At 44.4% G+C, this 24,827-nt stretch overlaps 1 protein-coding gene across 4 annotated transcripts in view; it reads left to right on the plus strand.

Moving 5' to 3' along the window:
* Nucleotides 1-439: 439 nt before the first annotated feature.
* Nucleotides 440-24,827, plus strand: part of LOC126334706 (sodium-dependent nutrient amino acid transporter 1-like) — a 209,384-nt gene continuing 184,996 nt past the window's right edge. The window contains exon 1 of one of the 4 annotated variants that reach the window (XM_049997214.1): nucleotides 440-564. The gene's annotated coding sequence lies outside the window, so the exon portion shown is untranslated. Of the gene's footprint in view, nucleotides 649-24,827 lie in introns of all 4 variants that reach the window. The other 3 variants (XM_049997216.1, XM_049997215.1, XM_049997213.1) reach the window with 3 other exon arrangements.

The following is a 24,827-nucleotide window of genomic DNA, read 5'->3' on the forward strand; positions in this document are numbered from 1 at the left end:
ACTCCTGAAACCTTCCTGGTGATGCTGACAAAGTTTTATGAACTTATTTGTAAAAGTAAAGACACTGGAAATTAAAATGCCGTGTGATGCCTCTCCTGCTCCAAGTCGGCCCGTTTGACGTCCTACCCCCCTTAAATGTTTAGGCGAAAATCATTCGAACGGGAGCCGTGGATGGTTCTTCCCACTATTATTTTGGGAGCGTCTTTTTTAAATCACAAAGGACTGGACAGGCGTGGTTGTACTTGAGCCACGCGTTTGTTACGTCTTCCTCGAGGAAGAACTCGGAAGAGTGGTTGCAGCTGCCACAGCTCTTCCATACATCTTCCCGCAGAGCAGTGCTTTTCGCGGAGCAGTCACGCGCGGCCCACCACGGCCCGTGCGTCATCCGCTCCCACCTGCGCGCCCCTGGCGTCCCCAGAGCCGGCGGCCGCCTTATAGCCGCCCGTTCCCGCGGAGTGGAGGCTACAGTGGCCCGACAACCACCGCCGTGTCGCCAGTCAGTCAGTCTGCAGCCGCAGCCCCTGAGAGAGCGCGCCGCTCGCAGACACCTGCCGGCTCCTCCAGGTGAGTCGCCGCCGTCTCCTAGCAACGACGCTGTTTCTGGCGCAGCAGTCAACCCGGAGCTTCGCATGAAAACCAGCAGCAGTGGTATGAACAGTTGTCTGTCTCCGGATACTGTCGCTAAGATGTGTCGATCGAGTGCTAAACTTGTGATAGGGTAAATATATAAGTATCTGAGCCCTGTCTTTGCGCTGTGTTCTTCGATTGTGATATACATATTGCATGTGACGTGTTTCAACTGTTTGTAAATATTATTTGAAAAGCAGTTGCGATTTACAATTAGAACGGAGCAATCCACGTGTGTGATGAATTTGTAAAATTTTGAATAATGGACGTCAAAATTTAGCAATATGATTTTCGTAAGCCTGCAGCTTGAGGCTGTAAGCTCCGTAATCATATAATCGAGTAAATGGACATAACAGAGTGCGTCAGTCAATATTCAGATATCATAGCCTTTTATAGGTGGTTTAGGCTTGAAATCGTACAAATTACAAAGCCAATCAAAAGTAAAAGTAAATTGGTGACTGACACTTTAAGCCATTCTCATTTCCTTATGAAATATTTTTGTAATTATTTTGTGTTGCATGAGAGCGGGTAAGAAACGTCACATTACTGTTATACATATATTTCAGAATTGTTAATACAGTAGTGAATCTCGCTTCTAGCAAGAAAATTACGTTCAGATATAAAATACACACAGTAATTTGCGCATAAATTCTTCTAACAACTTATCAACTGAAAACTTCTTACTGTATAAGTGTATTTTCGAAGCTGCGTAGGTGTATTTATGACTGTGCGTCGTATCTAGACAACAGAGAAATCATGTAATGCCTCTAATGAATTTGCACAATGTTAGCTTGCACATCATCAAATTGAGTAGTGACAGCTGTGTTAGTTGCGTCGATCTACCGTGTCTGTATGTGATCAATTTAAATATCTTTCAGTGTCACACACTTGTTTTAAGACACAGTTTTTGTATTTTTTGTATATGAGTCATATATTTTCAGTTCATAGCGACTATATTAGCAACAATGAATGCTATAAACAGAAATATAAAATTAAAGCGATGTAGTCTTGAGGTATCTTGTTCAAGCAAAGCATAGGTATTCTTTCAATAAATTAAAACGTGTCTGGATTTCCAAATTTTCTCAGCACTTTGCAAATATACAAACTTAATGAAGCTTCAATAAAGCTGATCCACTTCTTGTTCCATCTTTTGTTCAGTTTACGTCGCTTTGGTTAGTAGGAGATGGTTAGTAGTATTCCACCGATCACACTATGATGTAGACCACGTTAATTGATCAAACAGTGGACATAATTCTTAGAAAATATTTCTCATGTGGCTACATGCAACCCATTAACAGGTTTGTGGTTGATTACTTACATCTGTTCATCAAATTCTGTGCAGGATACAAAGAGTTGTCATAGAGTCACAAAAGAAACTACGTCTACTTTTTTTTCAGTCTGTCAATGTGAGGCACAAGGAAGTATAATAGTGAAAAAAATGCATCTAATCTCTTAGCAATAAGTTTTCCTTTGATTATTTCACACCATAGACTCTGGAGAGTAATAATTCGTGTGAACTTTGCTCATTCATCAAATTAAGCATAGGGCGGAAAGAAGACTGCAGTGCAAGCAGCGTGGAGGAATAAACCCTTGTTGCACAAGTATCGTTGACATTTGATAAATTCTCGTTTCTCGTTTGGTGTTCCTATTAAAGTGCTTCAAGAAGCGTCATGATCCTTGTCATTAAAGCCAGCAAATGTGAGGTTCCAAGAAGTTAGAGTAATGGAAACAACTGACTCTTTTTTTGCAACGTTCTGTCGCTTAGTGGCGTCCAATTCCGTTCCCCACCGGCGAATGCTTACTTGGCTTTATGTGGTACAATAGCACAAGGTCCAAGACATTCATGTTACTGCGAAGACAATTTACATAATTATTGGTATAAATACCTAAAACGCACACTGGTAAACACGAATTTCGGTAATTCAAAAAACCTTAGACGTTGGTGATTTGCTACAGACAATTTCTGCATCCACAACCGCACTCTTCGAACGATTATGAAGCGCATGGCAGAGGGTACTTCCAACTGTGCAAGTTATTAGAACATCTTCTCGTTCCATCCGTGTACGGACCGCTGGAACAATAATTGCTGAAACGCCTCTGTGCGCGCTGCGACGAGTTCAGTGTTGTCCTCGAGATGCGTGCGAGAGCAATACCTACGGCTTGTAGTATTTCACTAGATTAATCACTTGAAGCTGGGTCTTGAAACTATGTAAGCGGCCTTTTTCGGGAAATTTTGCGTCATCTTCGACCGTCTGTCAGGTCAATAGTTCACTTTCTTCACTATCTTCATGACACTCTCCGATGCGTCAAAGAAACCTGTAACCATACCTGCTGCCCCTCTCTGTAGACTTGCAATATCCCCTGTTAGTCCTATTTTGGACGAGTCCCTCAGACTTGAGCAGTGCTCTTAAATGGGTCGCACGATTGCTTCATAAGCAATCTCCTTTGCTTAATGATTCCGTTTCCGTAATACTCTAATCGTTCATTTCCATATCCCTACAAATTATTACACCTACGTACTTCAGACGCGACTCATTGATATTATAGGCATAGGAGACTACGCGTATTCGTTTTTGAACTGCACAATTTTATGGTTTGAACTTTCTAAGTAATTTCCCAAACTTAGCACCTCTTTGAAATTTTAGCAAGATCAGAATGAATAATTTTGCATCTTTTTTTCAGACAGAAGTTCATTAAAGATAACTGCATAATAAGCAAAATGTCTTAGGTTGCTAGTAATATTCTCTGCAAGTTCATTAACACATAGCATGAGCAGCATGTGTCCCAACACACTTTCCTAGGGCACACCTAAAGTTACTTCTATATCTGTCTATGACTCTTCATCCAAGATAACTCGCTGTGTTCTTACTGTCAAAAAGAATCTCAAGCCAGTCACAAAGTTCGTTTATTATCCCATACGATCGTATTTAGATAATAAGCGAAGGTGCAGAACGGTCTTAAATTATTTTTGGAATTCATGAAATTCTGCACTTGACTGTCTTAATCCATGGTTCTCAGAATTTGATGTGAGAAAAGTGCGAGTTGTGTTTTACGTGATCCATGTTCTTGGAATCCATATTGGTTGGCACGAGGAGGTATCATGGTCGAGATACCCCATTACGTTTGAATTGGGAATTTGTTCATAGATTTATCAACAGATGGATGTCAGAGTTCTTGCACGGTAGTCTTATGGATCAGTTCTGACAATCCTCTGACGGGTGTGATCTATGGTTTCTCTCAGCAGTGGGCATAGTGTTTTTTTTTGAGAGATCTCGATTAGATTATGGTTAAAAGAGGAGATAACTCAGCCGAAAATTCAATACAGTGTCTGACAGAGATTCCATCAGGACGTGGAGTTTTGTGTTATTCCATCGATTTCATCTGTTTCTCTCTCTCACTATCGTTTTTTAAATTTCCTTTTTTTTTAAATCAAATACATCCAGAATACTTTTCCTTCCAGTTTCTACGCTGCCCATGCTTCAGATTCACATGCAACGTTGTTCTCCAAGGAAATGCCTCCTTTGTCCTAGGACTACATTAGAGAACAAGAAATTCACTCTGTTGCTTAAAGCGCTCTACAAATGCTCCGGATGCTTATTACGTTCTTCAAATGGCTCTGAGCACTATGGGACTTAACATCTGAGGTCATCAGTCCCCTAGAACTTATAACTCCTTAAACCTAACTAAACTAAGGACATCACACACACCCATGCTCGAAGCAGGATTCGAACCTGCGACCGTAACGGTTGCGCCGTACGAAACTGAAGCGCCTAGAACCGCTCGGCCACTCCGGCCTGCTATTACGTTCTTCTCTTCGCCCACAAAGTACTTTATATCTATTCCATTTGCAGCTTTGAATACTTCATTATTATCATTCTCCGACTTTCCGATTTTCTATGAACAAAAATTTGATATGAAATACTGAAATATTTTTACCAGTTTTGTGATGAGCGTTTGGTACACCCACGACCAACGATTGTTCCAAGAGAGATGGACTGTAGCCCTGCAATCCCTACAGTCGCAGGTTCGAATCCTGCCTCGCGCATGGATGTGTGTGATGTCCTTAGGTTAGTTAGGTTTAAGTAGTTCTAAATTATAGGGGACTGATGACCTGAGAAGTTAATTCCCATAGTGCTCAGAGCTATTTGTAGCCCTGCATGCAGCGTTTGTATTCTCCGTTGGTAGCTAGTCGGGCTGTTCGGGCTTGGCCAGTTCTGTCTGCATCGCAGGAAGCGCAGGTTAACAGGACCTGCTCAAATTTGCCACTGGAAGGAGCAGAAGAGAGGTAAACATAAAAGCGTGAACCGTGGTTCAGGCATGTAAAACAAACTAGTGAGGACGTTGCACGTATTAGATGTCTGAGGTTAGAGTAAAATATGGGTCGATCCAGAAGTCTCCTAGAAGGAAACTGTATAACATGAGTGACTTCGTTTACGCTTTTTCGATTCCTGCATTATTATTTTTCGCCAAAAGAAATTATACATACCTAACATTCGACGTATTTTCAGGAAATTTGAGTATAGTACGTATGATGAGATGACAGACAGAAAGTAGGAAGAGTGAAGGACTTCATAAATATTTCTGCCTGAAAAGGAAAAGAAAAGAAAATGAAGGTGCAATACTTCCGATGAAAGGAATTTGCTCATACTACACGGTCCATGGCATTAATGTGTCCACCTGTCAAAGGGCCTGAATAACCAACCTTTTGAAGCGGGGACGTGGTGCAAGCTACCGACAGGATGCGCAGTCATGCCCACTCCATTGCCATGGCCTGCTGCGTTAGGTTTCTCGGGGATCGAGGTGGTCCCACAGATTCTAGACTCGGCATAAATCCACGGAGTTTGGTGGAGTACGGAAAGCTCATCCTAGTGTTCTTCGAACCACGCGCGTACTCTACGAGCTGTGTGACACGATACAAGGTCCTGCCGATAGATGCTATCGGGCAGAGGAGAAAACAAACTGTATGTTGGGTAGGAATGGCCCCAAGGATTGCGGCATACTTGTGTTGTCCCACTGTGCCTTCCAGAATGACGAGGTCTCGTGAATTCCACGACAACCTTCGCCAGACCATAACGGTCTTGAGGAGAGACTGTTGCACACCCTTCGTTCAGTGGGTGGTTAGTTGCTCACCAGTTGCACGTCATTCGCCTCTACGCATTTTCGCAGCTGTCGTTCAGTCACGTCTTATGGTCAGTGGTGCATCGCAGTTGCCCCGGCGCTGCTTTGGATAGCGCTATTTTGCCATCCATGGTACACTTTAACCAAAGCGGCACGCGAACAGTTTACAAACTTAGCCGTTTCAAAAATGCTGCCGCGCTTGGCCCGAAAGACAATGATCATCCAGTCAAACCGCTTCGTTCCCGCTTTACAACAGCGACTGTACTGTGTTGTACATCCCCGCTACGCTCTTTACTGTATATATCCTCCACTGCTAGTGCTGGCACCTGTCGTCTGTGAGTGGTTATTGAGGGTTGATACTGAACATAGGCGGTGGTCAGTGGACCGTGTATATTGCAGCTACTCTTCGGACTTGGTCTTAAGGAAAAGAAATAGTTCATTGCCTTCTGTGGAAGTAGACTGCATGTAGGTTGTAAAATGTTTCAAAGTAAGCTCGGGTTTGACAGCAGACTATCTTCTCGCCTCAGTATTGGCAGCCGTAAAACCAAGGCATTACATGTGTGTGTCGCTAGTGACAGCAGAGTTGCGCTTTCGCTCACCGTCGGTTGTAACGGCAGTTTACTGCTCTCGGCGCGACCACCTGCGCCTTGCTGACGACGCATGTCATCACCTAATATGGATATGGTGTCTGTTTTTTTCGGACTTGTCTGAAAGAACAGACACCATATCCATATAAGTATATAGTTCTGGCAATACCGGCCATGACCTTCTTCTTCTGTGCGGATGCACACATATTCCCCGAATTCTTATGGGATTTGCCGGCACGGTAGCTCAGCGTGTTCGGTCAGCGGGTTAGCTGCCCTCTGTAATAACAAAACAGAGTTAATCAGTCAACAACGAACTTAAACGGATGACTTACGACGTCCGCTCCGAGCAGATACAACGAACGAAAGCGAACAAAAACGAGATTGAAAGGAAATGGATAGAGCGTCTGCCATGTAAGCCGGAGATCCCGGGTTCGAGTCACGGTCGGGGAACACATTTTTAATTGATATGTATATAAACGCCCTTTAACAGTTAAGATATTAATATAATTTTAGTTTCATTTCATGTAATCACCAGAACTTCACCATGATCGATACTACAAGTACCTACATCTATAAATCATTTGTGTTACCTGTAGAAATTCCTGTATGTGTTTTCAATATGTTCACCATTAGCTCCCCTCATTGGAAGGATCTTTAGGAGGCAATCTGCCATTTTTCATCGGTAATGCCCATCTGTATACGACCATAATAAAATCATGGTGATGTAGCTTTTAGTTTTTGAATGTTGAAGTATAAGAAAATGAGAAAGGCATTAAATCTAGTGTTATCACAAAGTCTACTCCCGTCTAAAAGCACCAAACGCGCCAACGAATGCAATGTAAAACCTCGCTGGCCGGTGTGGCCGTGCGGTTCTAGGCGCTTCCGTCTGGAACCGCGTGACCACTACGTTCGCAGGGTCGAATCCTGCCTCCAGCATGGGTGTGTATGATGTCCTTAGGTTAGTTAGGTTTAAGTATTTCTAAGTTCTAGGGGACTGATGAACTCAGATGTTAAGTCCCATAGTGCTCAGAGCCATATGAACCATTTTGTCAAATCTCCAGAGCGGAGTGTTTATACGCACTGTACGCCAACCAGACTAGAGCAAGACATTTTTGCAATTTAATATACTTTATCATTTACGCTCAAAACCTAGTTTCTATGAACACTTTAGTTACCCCGTATTGGAAACAGACTTCACCTTTTATAAAGCTGATGATGGACATTTAGGAATTGATAGTGTATACATGTTTAACGTTACTTTTTAACAGTAAGCTTAGGTCTGTTTCATTTACGGGTGTCGACTACGCGAATATTTTGCAGTATAATCTCTACTTAACGTTTGTGCATAAAAGAGCAATTATATGCATTGGTATCATTTTTTGATCTTCCTGTTACTTTCCACTCGCTTTGAATATAGGAGATATTCGCTCTAATCGATAAAATTCTGTGATTTATCCCTCCAAAGACCAATTCCGTATGTGTTTACGCACTCTTAATGCTGCAGAGAGAGCCTTGCCTAAAAGAAACCTCCTTTACATTAGATGTAACCTAAATGTTGTACATTTAACGACTTGCACTGTTTTCAGTATTTCGTTTTGTTGCAGAAAACAGATGTTACAGTCTTGCAGGTTGTAAAGTTCCCTATACGAATTACATACGATTGATCGCTTTCGCTTTCGTCAATGCGTGACAATCAGATCTGTCAGCTTGGCCCAGTTAATATCCTAAGAAGTAACTGAAAGAGCTTAAGTGGCTATCTGTTCGTCCGGTAGTGTCCAGTGGTCTCATTTGAGCTCTTTACAGTTTTACTGGAGACACAGACTTCTAGCCTGTAAACACCTCTGCCTCCAACATCGCCCGCACCTAACCCAACTAGATCATCGACTCGTAGACGAGTCTATTAACTCCTATGCGCTTGAAAAACAGTCATAGCCAAACGCTATTCGTCCGTTCCGATAAAAGAGTCAAAAAACTTTACCTAGACATTACCGAATGCTCGTTTAAGGCGCCGTCCAGCAATGTCAAGCAATTGCATTTCACAAATAAGGGAAGTCGTGTTTCTCTTTCTAGCACTTTAAGTCGTATTGATAGATTCGTGTTAAGCTACACACTGTCTGTTCAAAAGTATTCGGAGACCATTACGAAATACTGGAATGAACCACTAGATGTCATTAGAAGCAGAACTGCCATTATAGAAGGAGGCAGACAATGTGGTGTCGTGAGTAGAGAAACAGCAACAGCAGAATTGCTGGGTCAGGACAGTTCAGCGACTTCGAATGAGACCTAGTCATTGGATGTCAACAGAGCAAAAAATCCACGAGATACATTCCAGCCTTCTAAAGCTGCTCAAGCTGGTGATGTGATTATGAAGTGTAAACCTAAAAGAAAAGCACAATGACTGTACGTAGGAAGTTAACAAGAAGGGGGTACAATGCCCGAGCAGTTCCTCGTAATCACACATTTCTGTAGCCAGCTCTAAGAGACATTGAAATGGTGTGATGGGCGACGCCAAGGAGCAGTGGATGCATAGAAACGAATGATTTGGAGTGATAAATCACGCTACATTCCGTGGCAATCCGCTGGAAGGGTTCGAGTTTGGTGAATTTCTGATGAACGTTACCTGCCATCATGTGTAGCGCGAACAGTGAAGTGGGGAGGACGTGGTGTTGGTATGGCGGCGTTTTTCGTGGCTACGATGGGATCGTCTTAATGCGTTCAAGAAAACTCTAAATGTTGAAAAAATTAACAAAGCCTTGTGTACTGCATACAATTCGGAGATCATGATTCTATCAGCTTGTCAAAGCGCCCTGTCATAAAGCAGCACCTATAAGACAACGGTTTATGGACGATAACATTCCTGAAATGGAAAGTCCTACATGAGGTGTCGATCTGGAGTCAATGGAAAACCTTTGGGATGAGTTAGAACGTCGCCTTCGCTTCAGACCCATGGCGTCCCAGATAGCTACCTTTATCGTTGAAAGTGGCTCCAGCAAAGTTCAAGCCGTTATAAAGGAGAAGGGTGGGAACACCCATATTAATATCAGGGGCAGAAAATACCGCTACAGTAGTAAGGTTCTTTTATTTAGAACAAGAGCGGTTTCTGGCTCCTATACGCCTATATACACATCATCACTGCGTGCTGTGAGCCCGAGCACCGCGATGGACAAGTAAAGGACGTCTTGTGTTACCAGCGAGCGCAGGGCACGGAGTCAATATTAATGTCCGTTAACAGGTGTCCGAATACCTTTGACCAGATAGCGTAGATGAGCGACGTAACCCTATTTTGCGTATCTCTTGAGTCTCTGTAATCGTTGGTCATATAATGTTATTTACTGTTAATCAGGTTCTTGCTTCAAATGCGTTCGGCATGATAACAATGATAGATCATCGCAATTGAAGTGCGACAATTTCAAGTTAATCTCAGCTGACTCACATCTAACTGGTCCTCCCTGTTTCTTTCTGGATATGTAGCACATAGGCGTCCATGAGAGATGACATAAATGTTAAGTGTCTCCATCACACACAAGCATAAGGTAGGTACCGCCTATGTGCTACATATGACAATTTTGTAAGGCCTGCGTGTTATAGGTTACTATTAGTATCACCATTGTCTGACTTGATGTTTTAACCTTTATGTGTCCTAAGATCCGATTATGGCGGCTTTAGTTTCGCCGAAACCGGTAACCATGGAATAAAAAGAATTCCTGCGACCTTGGCTACCAGTTTATTGTTTTAAAATCATAACGTTCAAGAACTATCAAATGTTGCAGTGGAAATTTAAGGTACTCATGAATTAACCAGGGAGAAGGTTCATAATGACATTTATTTAATTTACTGAGAGTAAAAATTGAAATCATGACTTGCAAATATTTTGAAAAGCTGACTCTTAGGATAATCTGTTTCTCCATCGTACCATTACCCCACAAAGAGACATGAAAATGTTACACAAGCATTTCTGAGAACAGCCGATCCAGCACATTAAGACAAGAAACACATAAACGAATGCTTGCAACTGCATACAAGAGACACATACTCAGCAAAATGTAATTTACTCAACGTAGCATTAACTGATTAATTGATGAGACGGTGCGTCTCGTAGATTTCCGTAATTGTGTCTCTGAGTGATGATATTTGCAGGCATACCATCCACACAACTGATCAAGAATCAGCAGTTCTTCAACAGTAATACTGAGACATTCTTCCTCCCAGCTCATTGTTCCAATAGGGAAGATCGAAGATTCATGCACAAGACGGGTGCTCAGTACAGCGCTCTCTATAGTCCCTCACCTGGAATGTCTTTAGCTGGGTTTCAGAAACCGTGAAGCTACCTGGCGCTACCACACCGGGCAGTGTTCTAAATCCACTTGACAACAGGATGCTCATCAATACGTATCAATCGCTGCCCGGAATCAAAAGTATCCATGCTGTGCCACTTCACCTTCCTATTACTTTTATAAAATGCACATATCATATGATTTCATAGAATGTCGGTTCTGAAACTTCAGAACATACGGTGACGCTCAACGGCTTACAGCAGCACAACATGACGAACTGAAGAAGTTCCCTCAGCCCGCCATTACCCGCCACAGAGCGGCAAAAAATCTCTCTGCTCATACAATGAAGGCTTTCACGAGCGGATGTTTCAGCTGCTGAGAATTTTTCCGGGTTGTATGGCCGTGGTCCATGGAACTGTTCACTCCCTGACCTCTCGTCCAGGGCTACGCTGGACATCTTCGGATGTGCTCCTGGTTGTGCTGAGTCTTGCCGACTGACGAGTCGGACGTCGAAGAGCGGCCTACATACTATGGAAAGTGGGCGTGGTCTGTATTTCACGTGATAGCACAGATAAACCTTGTCAAAGATAAAAATTTAAATATCGATTATAGTACGTCAAAGATAAAAACTTCTCATCGATTCTGTAGTGCCACAGACCATATATCACTGAGTTTCATGACTTCTTATTTCCTATTAAAATTATCCCCATGTTTATGTATTTCGATGGCTTCTCTATCCTATAACAGTTCGTCATAGTACCTAAAACTTCAGTTTCCGAAAATTTCACTACGTGACCACCTGCTTGAAGAGCATGTTCCGCCGTGGTTGATTTCTCTGTGTCCCCAGCCAGCAAAGATTTTTATGTTCATTCAACCGTGTATTCACACTTCTCTTTGTAGTTCCAATGTAGACCTTGCCACACGTACACGGAATCTTATATACACCACTTGAAGGCAGGGGGGGGGGGGGGGGGGGGACGTTTATCCTTAACGGAACGAAGCTAACAATTTTATCTTTGACAAGGTTTATCTCTGCTATCACGTAAAATCCAGACCACGCCCACTTTCCATAGTATGTAGGCCGCTCTTCGACGTCCCACTCGCCAGTCGGCAAGACTCAGCACAACCAGGAGCACCTCCGAAGATGTCCAACGTAGCCTTGGACGAAACGTCAGGGAGTGAAGAGTTCGAAGGATCACGGCCATACAACCCGGAAAAATTCTCAGCAGCTGAAGCTTATTGCTGTTGTCACTCGGCGGCTCCATTTCGAATTGCTACCGCGCCTCGTGGCTCCGTCCCTGGGGAAAAAGACGCTAGACACCAATCGATAGCAAAACCCCAACCAATTGGCAGAATCGTGCCAACCGGCGCATTACTCATTAGTTTCAGTCCCAGAAACAAATGTTTCAGTTGACCTCTTGGACGTTGTTTAATGTGTTTCTTGTCGCAATAAGCAGAATATCGTTCTACGTTTCTTTACGTTGGACAGTTTTTGTCGAGCGGCAGACTTTCTGGAGCACAGAAACACAGTCTGTCACATGCACTTAGAATTAGCCAAGCCGCGCGGACTCCAGCTCCCGATCGGGAGCGCCTACAACCCGCCTTCGTGACGAAACGGTCGCAGCCTCGGAAATCTCCGCCACTCTCCTGAAGGAGGTCGCGCGCAGCTTCCTACTCGCAATTCGCAGCGCGAAGCCTCCGGCGCTGCCAATGCGCATGAAGGTGGTACCAGTGTCGAAACGCTGCCTTAATGCCCTTCGTGTTCCTTGGTGAGACTTCGTTGAAAGGTCTGGAAGCCAAGTTACAGGGATAAAACTACAACTACGTGATTATTTCGTACGGATTAATGCATGACTTTTGTTTTACGTTATTCTTTATAAAGCGCAAAACATTGTCCAAGTACTTGTTAGCCTGAGCGATGTCAGACCATCCTGCCTCTTTGTTTTTATTGCTCGGTGACTGACACCAAGCCGCTACAGTGTTGGTTAGGTATCAGCTTCCAGACCATTCCTTACATATCAATGCGTATTCTGATACGCTGAATTAAGGTGGTGCTACACCAAGCATAAGCAATTATGTGGTCCCAACTTCAATGATGAAAAGAAGTTTTTTGTTTATTTTCGGCAGTGGGTCAGCATTGTAGGCGAAATAGAAGCCAGTTGATTTTCCCTGTATGTTTCATATTAAACTTCATTTTTTTACACAATGTTTGATGCTGTGCTGACATTTGTACATCGAATACTGGCAGTTAATATAGCTCTCGTCTTGATTCTTTTCGACATAGCTTTCTTTCGTTTCAACCATCTTTCATACTTTTCTTGTAGGAATCGAAGAGTTCGATACAAAACAAGGTTTATTCATAGCTGAAGAACGAATCAGATACATGTTTCATAAGGACTCCAGGAAGGGTAGCACCAGAGACTTAAAAAGTGCGATTGAAATACTTACATATTCAGATGAACTTATTTTGATGTTTTTTCCACTCCAAATGTGTTTCTAAAATGTCTGTAAACTGCCAGTGAACCGATTCATGGTGCCATCCATCAGGAACACATACAACTTTCTATATCTTCATCTACGTCTGAAGCTGCACATCAGCAACTACCTTACGGTGCGTGGCAATAGGTACTTTTAGATCCACAATTATTTCCTCACTGATGTTCCATTCGCGAAACGTCTAAGTGAAGAATGACTGTTGATCAACATCGGTATGACTTGTCATATCATTAATTTTCTTGTCATGATCATCTGGCGAGACGGATGTGGGAACATGTACTTTGTTTCCTGCTCTTCTAACGTACGCTTTTGGAATTTCCACAGTAAACGTTTGCGTGGTGCACAATGTCTCTCTTGTAATGTCTGCCGCTAGAGTTTATTGAACATCTCTGTAACGCTCTTAAGCTTGTAAATCTCTGGTGAAGAAACATACTGCTCTTCGATGGATCTTCTCGATCTGTTCTATTAACACCATCCCACGAAGGTGCTGATCTGGAGGCAGGCAGTCATGTGACTCCCCTCCGCTGACCTACTTCATGACAGCAAAGTGATGCGTAAAGGCCAGTCAGTTGGGTGGAAACACCTCAGGAAGAAAAATCGACATGGTGGTCGTACTTGGACGTGCTCTTAACCACACTGTGAATGTAGTAGCCCGATTTGTTGATGTATCAACGCGAGCGGGCCACATGTCCACGGCGAAAGGTGTATAGCTGCCGTCTGTAACCCGGTCCAAGAACAGTCGTCGGGAAAGGATAGTACCCGACTGGAAGCGGAGAGCTCCGCCTTTTGAACTACAATTGGTTTGAACCTAGATCAAAACTGCTATCAGTAATGCAGGTTCATATCAACCAACTTCTCAGCGAACACTGCAAAGGAAACGGCCTGCAATGGGAAATTGGAGTCGGGTACTTAGGAAAACGTCATTTCTTATAGCGGCACATCAAGCTGCACGTCTTTACTGGGTGAACAAACACAGAAACTGGACACTAGCTGTCTGGAGGCGTGTGAGGTGGTCCGACGAGTCGCAATTTTGACTCTTTTGAAATGATGCAAGGCGCATTGAGGCGTTTAACCTGCAGGGTGTAGAGGGTGCAGTTCAGACAGGAGTTGGTTTCTGTGATGTTTTTGTGATTTTTTTTCGTATCATGACGTCGGCTCTCTCGCTCGGATTACCACGAAGGTGAACCATGATGTTCATTTAACATTCTCGATGACACAGCGCCCTTTGTTCTGCGTTCAGGATACAACATAAACCGTGACGTTTATTTTAACATTTTCCTTTTACACCTTCATGATGAATGCGCTGTTGACACTCTCGTCTTTCAGTACAACAACAGCCGTGTTCGCAGGGCTGAACACACATTTTCCTGCCTTGATGAACATTTGTTCACGCTGTCACACCTCGTCTGGGCTGCCGCTGACTCATCCGATCGGGGATTATTTGAAACACTGGGTGAAACAGAGCAGTCAACGTACCCGAAATTTGATATCCTTGCAGGCTCTAGTCAACAGTGAGTGATTTCTGTTGGATGTGTCATACGTGAGAAAACTTGTGGACTCCCATCCTCGCAGAACTGAGTCCCTCATCAACGCTGGAGACTGTCATATGGAATTACCATGACGTCTCTTGTGGCTTACTTATTGTCTGGTACACTTATAACGCTGCAACCTCCTCATCACTTCAGAGTGAAACGGACACGCCATCTGCGAGGTAGATTAGTATCTCAACAGTTGCGTTGTGTGTCGAGAACAAACGAAATAAGCGTGGTTTCCAAAGAGAAGACTGTCTTCTACAGCAGTCCAAGCCGAGGAGCACACGAAATACCACTGATAAGTAAATGTAAACCGATCATCACAGAAACAGGTGATTAAATAGAGTCTACTTCCAAGTGTATCCGGAGACTGTCCCAGAGATGGAACAAATTTCGCCGGCAGCGAGAAGTGTTGAGCGACACGGTTCGCCGCAGAGACCTCGCTCCAGCTTCCTGCTGGCCTCCAGCTGACACACCCACCGCTCGCAGAACCTCTCGAAAGGTGTCGGCCGACCGTCGTCTACACGGAGACGCCGACGCCCCGGAAACGGAGCAGACACAGCTCGGCCGTGGAGTTCATATTCTTCCTTGTCCTCTAACCACGGAACGACGTGAAAGGACTCTGCAGAAACCTCACTAGTGCTTTAATTAGCGAGGAGAACAACAAGGTAACAGCTAGAAACACGACTTCACAAGATCCTCTAGGATCAAAGCCAAACATAGAACGATCATTTCTTTCTCGTTACAACATTCGTTTTATGATCTCTTTGACGAACTTAATTACAAATTAACACAATAAAAAGCCGCTTTAGTTGCCAGTAATTGCTTATTTATTGTACGACTGGTTTAAAAGCCTAAGCTTCATCTTCAGCTGCCGCCAAATAGTTATGGAAATAAAACTGTGTGACGGACGGGCCAGTCAGGTACTGGGGTTCGTACATGTCAAACAAACGGGTGGAAGCGTAGGACCAGCACGACGTGGAAGTGACACCTGAAGATGAAGGCTTCAAAACCGGCCGTGCAATAAATACGAAACTGCTCGCAACTAAAGCGGATTTTTAATTCTATTAATGTTTACCTCAGTTGCGGATGTTCGCCTGAAAAAATATTTTATTTTAAATTGCAAATTAAACAGCACACATTCATTTTGTTTTTGACTTATTATGCAATTAACACTACCAGCCTTCGGACGTAGGCAACAAGTTGAATATCTCAGTAACTATTTTTTGACATCCCTGCACTCTATTGTTTCTAGAACTGCGCAAATATAACGCTGCAGAGAGTATTACCGATAAATCGTGTGACCCCGTACGCTCTCTTCTAGTCCTTAAGGAAAATCGAATTTTATAACGTGTTTTGAATGTCGTATGAAGGCTTTGAAGGTGGCACAAGTCAGTAGAAATGAAGATGAATTTGGCAGTTACTGAAAATGTGCTTATTAAATATCGGAGTAGATAAGTGATTAGATTCTAAATATCCTGATAAACAGAGAACTGTACGTCATTCTTCTGGGTATATAGCAATACAGACCAAAGCAGCGTAATATGCCTGTCTTTCGTCACTGGAGTGTGTGATTGACAGTTCCCAAGATCTGTCAACGGAAGATACAGACGATTCAAACACTTGAACGTCACGGGTGTGTAGAGTCAACGGGAAAGAGTCAGAGAAACGACGGACAAACTACAGTAAAAGGTACTACAAGAGAGGTACAAATGGTTCAAATGGATCTGAGCACTAAGGACAGCACACACATCATTGCCTGAGGCAGGATTCGAACCTGTGACCGTAGTGGTCGCGCGGTTCCAGATTGAACCGCTGGGCCACATCGGCCGGAACAAGACAGGTGTTCTTTATCACGTGGAGCCGGGAGTCTTAGAATTCTGAGAACCAGTGTTATAAGACGAGTCAAGAAACATATTACAACCTTGAAACTACTGCTTCGCTAATGACATCTACAGCAAAAGTAGAGAAAAACGGCCCTGTGCAGAGGAACCATCCGAAAATGGAAGGTGGGAAATAGTTCTGGTAGGCGATGTAGTCCCATATTTCTACGTTCGTTTGTGGTGTGCAGATATCCATGTTCGTAGATATCAGACTTAAGCTTGACCAAATTATCAGTTGACAGCTGCCTAGCGCAGTGCCCTCTCTTATCCTAATGACGGCGGTGACGCATCGTGAGGTCGACTCCACGAGTCGCGGAAAGACCTGGGGAACTATCTGTAGTTAAGAGCAGCCCGGGAGAGTAGGTGGGCGACAGGAAAGGCATACAGCCACCCTCAGTCACTAACTTTGTCAAACCTAGCGATTAATTGGCCAACCTCGTTAAGATGCAGCATGAAGAAAGATGTACCAGGTCCTGTCGTCCATCTTCAGATCTATGAAAAAATACAAAAGTAAATGACAACTGCGCCGTGTAATGTGCTTCCGTGCTCGTATTGCAAAGCTAAAAAAAATCTGTTCACAAAGCAGAAGGTTGTAAGCCATACTATTCGTAGTTACAGGGGTCAGTAGTTTCTGTGTCATATATACTAACAACCAATCTTTTATGCTTTCCGTGAATGTTGAAATTCATGCGTTTTGGTTCGTGCAAACAAAGGCTGTATTAATACTGAGTCCTCTACATGTGCTAACAGGTTATTAAACAATTTCGCTTGAAATGTACTTCGCGTGACTATGCCAATAGACCAAACAGGGTTCCAGCCGCTCTACATGGGAAACAGCTCTGTCCCACGATATAGGTACTAAGCTGTGGCGATCACCAGATTTCCACAGTGCGGGCATCTACAGATAGCCATTGGTGTGTTGTGTTTCATTAGCACACGAAACGCTCCACCCATTTCATGAGGCAGGTCTGTCATATGTCAGTCTGATGAGTAACGTGAGGGTAACTATGTTCAAAAAACCTATCGGGGAGAAACATTATATTGGAAATACATATTGACAAGGCGCCACAGTGGTGGTACAAGATTGCCTTTTTGAAAAAAAGATCACGTCGACGCTTATCGGTCAGTTTCCGCCAAAATGAATTATCCGTTTACGTAGTTTTTGAGTGGAGGCAGCGTCACACCTACATATCTTTGTGAAAGCAGGTTGTATCCAGCTATGCCAAACAGAATGCTATGGTCCTGCTACACACTCATCGTGTCGTGTCGTGCGTATAAAGCCTTTCCAACGTTATTTGGCCGGCCGTGGTGGCCGAGCGGTTCTAGGCGCTTCAGTCCGGAACCGCGCGACTGCTACGGTAGGGCAAGGATGTGTGTGACGTTCTTAGGTTAATTAGATTTAAGTAGTTCTAAGTTCTAGGGGTCTGATGACCTCAGATGTTTAGTCCCATAGTGCTCAGAGCCATTTGAACCATTTTAGTATTATTTGGTCGAACAAAGGACATCTCTAAGGTACATCACATTACACTGAAGTGCCAAAAAACTGGTATAGGCACGAGTATTCAAATACAGAGACATGTAAACAGTCAGAATACGGCGCTGCGGTCGGCAACGCCTATATAAGACAAGAAATGTCTGGTTCAGTTGTTAGATAGCATGCTGCTGCCTCGATCGCAGGTTATCAAGATGTAAGAGAGTTTGAATGTGGAGTTAGAGTCAGCGCACAAGCAATGGGACACAGAATCTCCGAGGTAACGATGAAGTAGGGATTTTCCCGTACGACCATTACACGAATGTACCTTGACTAGCAGTAATCCGGAATAAAAATCAAATCTCCAACATCGCTGCGGCCGGAAAAAGATCCTGCAAGAACGGGACCAACGGTGACTGAAGAGAATTGTTCAACGTCACGGAAGTGCAACACTTCCGCAAATTGCTACAGATTTCAGTGTTGGCCCATAAACAAGTGTTAGCTTGTGAACCATTCAACGAAACATCATCGATGTGGGCTTATGAAGCCGAAGGCCCACTCGTGCACCCTTAATGTCTGCACGAGACAAAGCTTTACGCCTTGCCTGGATCCGTCAACACTGACACTGGGCTGTTGATGACTGGAAACATGTTGCCTGGTCGGACGAGTCTCGTTTCAAATTATATCGGGCGGATGGACGTGTACGGGTATGGAGACAACCTCATGAATCCATGGACCCTGCATGTCAGCAGAGGACTGTTCAACCTGGTGGAGGATCTGTAATGGTGTGGGGCGTGTGCAGTTGAGTTGGAGCGATGTGGGACTCCTGATACGTCTACATACGACTCTGACCGGCCAAACGTACGTAAGCATCCTGTCTGATCATCTGCGTCCATTCATGTCCATTGTGCATTCTGACGGACTTGGGCAATTCCAGCAGGACAATGTGACACACCAAACGTCCAGAGTTGCTATAGTGTGGCTCCAGGAACACTCTTCTGAGTTTAAACATTTCCGATGGTCACCGAACTCCCCGCACATGAACATTACGAGATCTGGGATGCCTTGCAACGTGCTGTTGAGAAGAGATGTCCACCTTCTCATACTCTTACGGATTTGTGGGGAACCTTGCAGGATTCATGGTGTCAATTCGCTCCAGAGTCCATGTCACGTCGTGCTGCAGCACTTCTACGTGTTCGAGGGGCCATACACGATATTAGGCAGATGTACCAGTTTCTTTGGCTTTTCATTGTAAATGAAGACACTTGCCGTCTATGCAGCTCCGAGGAACTTTGCAAGTACAGCTATAGAATAAATAATTCGTTAGGGTACCAGAACCTACTCTTAAGAGCCTAACGTGGCAGAGAAAAATGCTTTATAGCGTTAACAAAGTAGGAGAGGAACTATCAATTATTTCGTTGCATCCGAGAACAAGTACGTATGAACATTCAAAGACTGCACACGCATACACACACACACACACACACACACACACACACACACACACACACACACACACACACACGCGCGCGCGTGCGCAAGCACGTACACAGATAGATAGAGAGAGAGAGAGAGAGCAGAAGCATGCATGAGACGCATGTATACATGATCCTGTCTTCCAGAAACAAACATCTACCTTGTCCATGAGACGTTGCCCAAGTAGTATAACGTGAGTCAGCTGACCCATTTCCGATTTGCCTGTACTAAATGAAGTTAACAGCCGGCCGGTGTGGCCGTGCAGTTCTAGGCGCTTCAGTTTGGAACCGCGTGACTGCTTCGGTCGCAGGTTCGAATCGTGCCTCGGGCATGGATGTGTGTGATGCCCTTAGATTAGTTAGGTTTAAGTAGCTCTAAGTTCTAGGGGACTGATGACCTCAGAAGTTAAGTCCCATAGTGCTCAGAGCCATTTGAAGTTAACGGTGGGAAGATTTGTTTTTATTCTGGTTCACTAAGCTTTGCAACTCTGACAAACGTTTCACTAACCGATTAAGTGTATTTATTTACCTCGTCAATGAATCTTTCCCTTACGTGTGCAGAGAAGTAAACAGAAGATTAATACGTAGTGTAGAACGTGAATGGACGTGCTGGACAAGAAACCCGCAGCTTTCCGCGCTTGCTGCGAATGCCGGACGATAAGAGAACCGTTGCGCACAGTACGGGTCCCAGCAACGGTTCCTCAGCCGGGCCGCGTTCACTTTCAGTGCGACACATTGCAGACCTCGCGTAGCAAACAGTAACGGCGCCAGCAACTCGGATTCAAAGAGGCAGCTGTCAGAGCAGGGAGGCAGCGCAGGACGTAGCTACAAGCAGTCAGAGCCTGCCACGGTGCTCGTCTACGTTAAAAGTTTGTGTATCGGAAGCAACCTAAGAATACAGTTCACGGCACTGTAATTCTACACAGAACTCCGCTGTCAGAAAATTTCAGATGGTAGCATTATATGATGCACCACAGCATAACTACCTTCCTCAGAGGCTGTATCAGAAGATTCGCGACACCTTGACACTTTCATCGCTGCAATTTTAATCTGAAGCGTATTGTCATCGCCGCAGGATTATTTCGGCAGGAGGTGTTTTTGTAATAGTAACCACTTCTTTAAACTGGAACACTGAATCTGTAATCGTGTATTACGGTTTTTTTTAATTTTTTTATGCTACTCTACTTTTCTCGTAAATGAAACCGTATATATCATTTAAAGAATAACGATGTTTCCACTACTGCCATCATCACATAAAAATAAAGAAACATGTCAAGCGATCTAGAAGGCTTTATTCTCATTAATCCACAATGATCATACTCATTTAGAAAGTGAGACCCCTTTTTCTCAGGAACAGCTAGAGGTATAAAGTTGATATTTATCTGAAATCCTGGTCTCTACGCTCGCTTGACGCAGTAAAACATTTGAACAACTAAGACAGTGCCATGGAAAGATACGGCTATTGTTTGATACTCGCAGACTCATTCATCAAAACCTATAGCGTTCTTCCGTTGAGCCAAAATTGTGTAACTGTGCAAGAAGCAAGGCTTCATCGTACAAGTAAAGCAAAAAAACCGAAAATTGTTAATTTGTATATTATATCACACAAAAATATTTTTGTTTGCCGTTACAAAAGTACACTACTTTCACATTCTGTCAGAAATCTCAGGAACTACTGTAGTGATTTTGATCTAGCTGCCAGTAATAGCTTTATGACGTAATTCAACAACATATCGTGCTAACTGACTCAGCTACAATGAAGTGAAGTCCCCAACCGCTGTGAAAACGATGCCTTTGCCATCTAGTGGTGACTTGGATAAGGCCGCCCGACTTACAGGATCGTTTTGTTATCCATTTGTCTGTATGTCTGCCTGTCTGGTAATACACCCTTTTCTCAGAAACGGGCAGAGGTATCGAAGAGAAATTTATGTCCCGGTCTACAGTTCCTTGGCGATTTACGAATATTAAACTTCTCAGTCAATAAACGATATGGCCATTTATGTCATATTTTTGATACTAGCAAACTCATTCAGCAGAACCTGTAAATTAACTATATATACAAGAGCCCGCCCTGCTAGCCGCCCAGTCTAACGCACTACTTCCCGAGCGGGAAGGCGTGCCGATCCCACACCATCGTAACTATACCACGCAATGACTTGAGGTTACACTCGTCTGGTATGAGACGTTCCCGGGGAACTCCACTGGGGGCCGAACCACACAATAACCCTGGGTTCGGTGCGGGCCAGCACTGAGGTGGGTGGACTGCTATGGCCAGTTGTGGGGTTGTGAACCACTGAGGGCTTTGGCGGGACGAAGCCTCTCCGTCGTTTCTAGGTCCCCGGTTTAATGCAGTGCAATATAATGTATTAAAGCAACAAACAGATTTTTTTCTAGGATGCGTTTATCTCAGCACAAAAAAGAGTAAACAGGTGATAGTAAAGCAGAAACAATGCAAAGAATACAGAACGTAATCAACTGCAACATACATAACGGTAAACAAAAATATTCTTCGTATTTTCCAACTTAACGGACTAGCACACACATTTCGACAACTGGTTAATTTGCTAAGCATGGGGTGTTACCACCTCTGGCTGTAATACAGGTCTGACAATGAGAGAGCATGCTGTGAGTGATGTCAGTAGTCTCATGTTGAGGCAATAACTCGCAATCTTTCTGCAGAGCCTCTCGCAAGTCTTGAAGAATGGTTGGTGGATGCTCACGTGATGCAACCAGTGTCCATGATCTACGGGATTCAAATCGGGAGAGCGAGCAGGCAACGTCTTGCATGCAGTATCTTCCTTTTCCAAGAAAACGTCAACCACCCGTGCTCTATGACGTCGAGCATTATCGTCAATCAGCTCTCAACAACCGCGATACCTGACAGCAATTAAACCTTGCCGATTCAGCCATACAGTTTCATGGAGAGATATTCTAGTGCCGTGCCCACACCATTAAGGAACCTCCTCGATATCGGCTGTTTCCACAATGTTTGGATTCCGAAATCTTGCTCCACGTTCCTTCTAGATACGAATGCGTCGATAATCACTCGTCAGAACAAATTGGGACTCATCTGCGAAAAGAACATTGACCTACTGCTCTACCGGCCAGGTGACATGTTGACGACTCCACTCTAGACGTTCCCTTCTGTGAAGACGCATCAAAGGTACACATACAGAACGTCTTCGACAATAAAGGCTAATCTCCCGAAATCTTCTGTACGCCGCTTGTCTCAGTACACCAGGTCCAATGGATGCTGTGAGGCCCGATGTCAGTTGCGGTATCTTCATGCCCTTACGGCCAAATAACGGTCATCTCCTTTTGATATCAAACGTTTTCGGCCATGCCCTGGTCTTCGGGATACTTCTGTCTCTATAAATTATCGCCACGTAGGAGAAATAACATAACTATTCGTGTTAAGCCTTCGGACCACATCTGTTTGTGACTATCCTGCTTCCGTTCGCCTTAAGGCCCTCCACCGGAGAGAGTTGGTAGGCTTCTTCTTTGTGTCATACTGCACCATCTGTGACTATGTACAAAATGGTTCAAATGACTCTGAGCACTATGGGACTTAACTTATGAGGACATCAGTCCCCTGGACTTAGAACTACCTAAACCTAACTAACCCGAGGCAGGATACGAACCTGCGACCGTAGTGGTCACGCGGTTCCAGACTGTAGCGCCAAGATTCGCTAGGCCACTCCGGGCGGTTTACCGTGTGCACAGCAGTCGTGGATGTGGGACTACCTGGCAAACACTACCCCGTTTGAAACTTCCTGGCAGATTAAAACTGTGTGCCCGACCGAGACTCGAACTCGGGACCTTTCACTTTTGCGGGCAAGTGCTCTACCATCTGAGCTACCGAAGCACGACTCACGCCCGGTACTCACAGCTTTACTTCTGCCATTATCCGTCTCCTACCTTCCAAACTTTACAGAAGCTCTCCTGCGAAACTTGCAGAACTAGCACTCCTGAAAGAAAGGATATTGCGGAGACATGGCTTAGCCACAGCCGGGGGATGTTTCCAGAATGAGATTTTCACTCTGCAGCGGAGTGTGCGCTGATATACACCTTCCTGGCAGATTAAAACTGTGTGCCCGACCGAGACTCGAACTCGGGACCTTTGCCTTTCGCGGGCAAGTGCACTACCATCTGAGCTACCGAAGCACGACTCACGCCCGCTACTCACAGCTTTACTTCTGCCAGTATCCGTCTCCTACCTTCACTCTGCAAAGGTCCCGAGTTCGAGTCTCGGTCGGGCACACAGTTTTAATCTGCCAGGAAGTTTAATATCAGCGCACACTCCGCTGCAGAGTGAAAATCTCATTCTGGAAACTACCCCGTTTGATAGGTGCCCTGACATCATCGTCGACGTGGTTGTACATTGACCGGAATGCTTCCGTGAAGAACACGATTTTATGGACATCTGTTGACATTTTGTGTGACTGCACCTTGAATTAGACACAACACGGGGGAATAATAGTTTGTTGCTTTAATTTTGTACAGCAGTGTATATAAAAAGGCCAACGGCCTGGCCACAGTGGTAACACCGGTTCCCGTCAGGTCATCGAAGTCAAGCGCTGTTGGGCTGGGCTAGCACTTGGATGGGTGACCGTCCGAACTGCCGAGCGCTGCTGGCAAGCGGGGTGCACTCAGCCCTTGCGAGGGAATCTCAGGAGCTACTTTGACAATTAGCGACTCCGGTCTCGTATACTGACAAAACGGCCAGGAGAATAGTGTGGTGACCACATATCCCTTCCTATCCGCATCCATGAGGATGACACGGCGACCGGTCGGTACCGTTGGCCTGTTCGGGTGGTGTTTAGTTTTAGTGTGTATACAAAATTAACTTTGTATGGAAAACTCAGGCCCTCATCTCGTGGTCGTGCGGTACCGTTCTCGCTTCCCATGCCCGAGTTCTCGGGTTCGATTCCCGGCGGGGTCAGGGATTTTCTCTGCCTCGTGATGGCTGGGTGTTGCGTGATGTCCTTAGGTTAGTTAGGTTTAAGTAGTTCTAAGTTCTAGGGGACTGATGGCCTAAGATGTTAAGTCCCAGAGTGCTCAGAGCCATTTGAACCATATTTGGAAAACTCAGAACGCGAATCCTGCTTACACTTGTTCAATTTATTATTAACAAACCACTCTAATTGTTTAGTAGCCTATTATTGCTATTTATACCATAAAGAAGTTACTGATGGAGTAACCTGGCATTCTTGCTTTTCAGTTACACTAAAAGCGCCACTCGAAAGCGTAACACATTTGATTGGAGTAACCAGACCTACAGTACGACGTGGACTACGTGTTTGAAGATCATTGCACCCAAGAGCCAGATCGAGAGTAGCTTTCGACCGAAAGTCCTTCACCAAT

This window comes from Schistocerca gregaria, chromosome 2, assembly GCF_023897955.1.
Source record: "Schistocerca gregaria isolate iqSchGreg1 chromosome 2, iqSchGreg1.2, whole genome shotgun sequence".
Classification (NCBI taxonomy): Eukaryota; Metazoa; Arthropoda; class Insecta; order Orthoptera; family Acrididae; genus Schistocerca; species Schistocerca gregaria.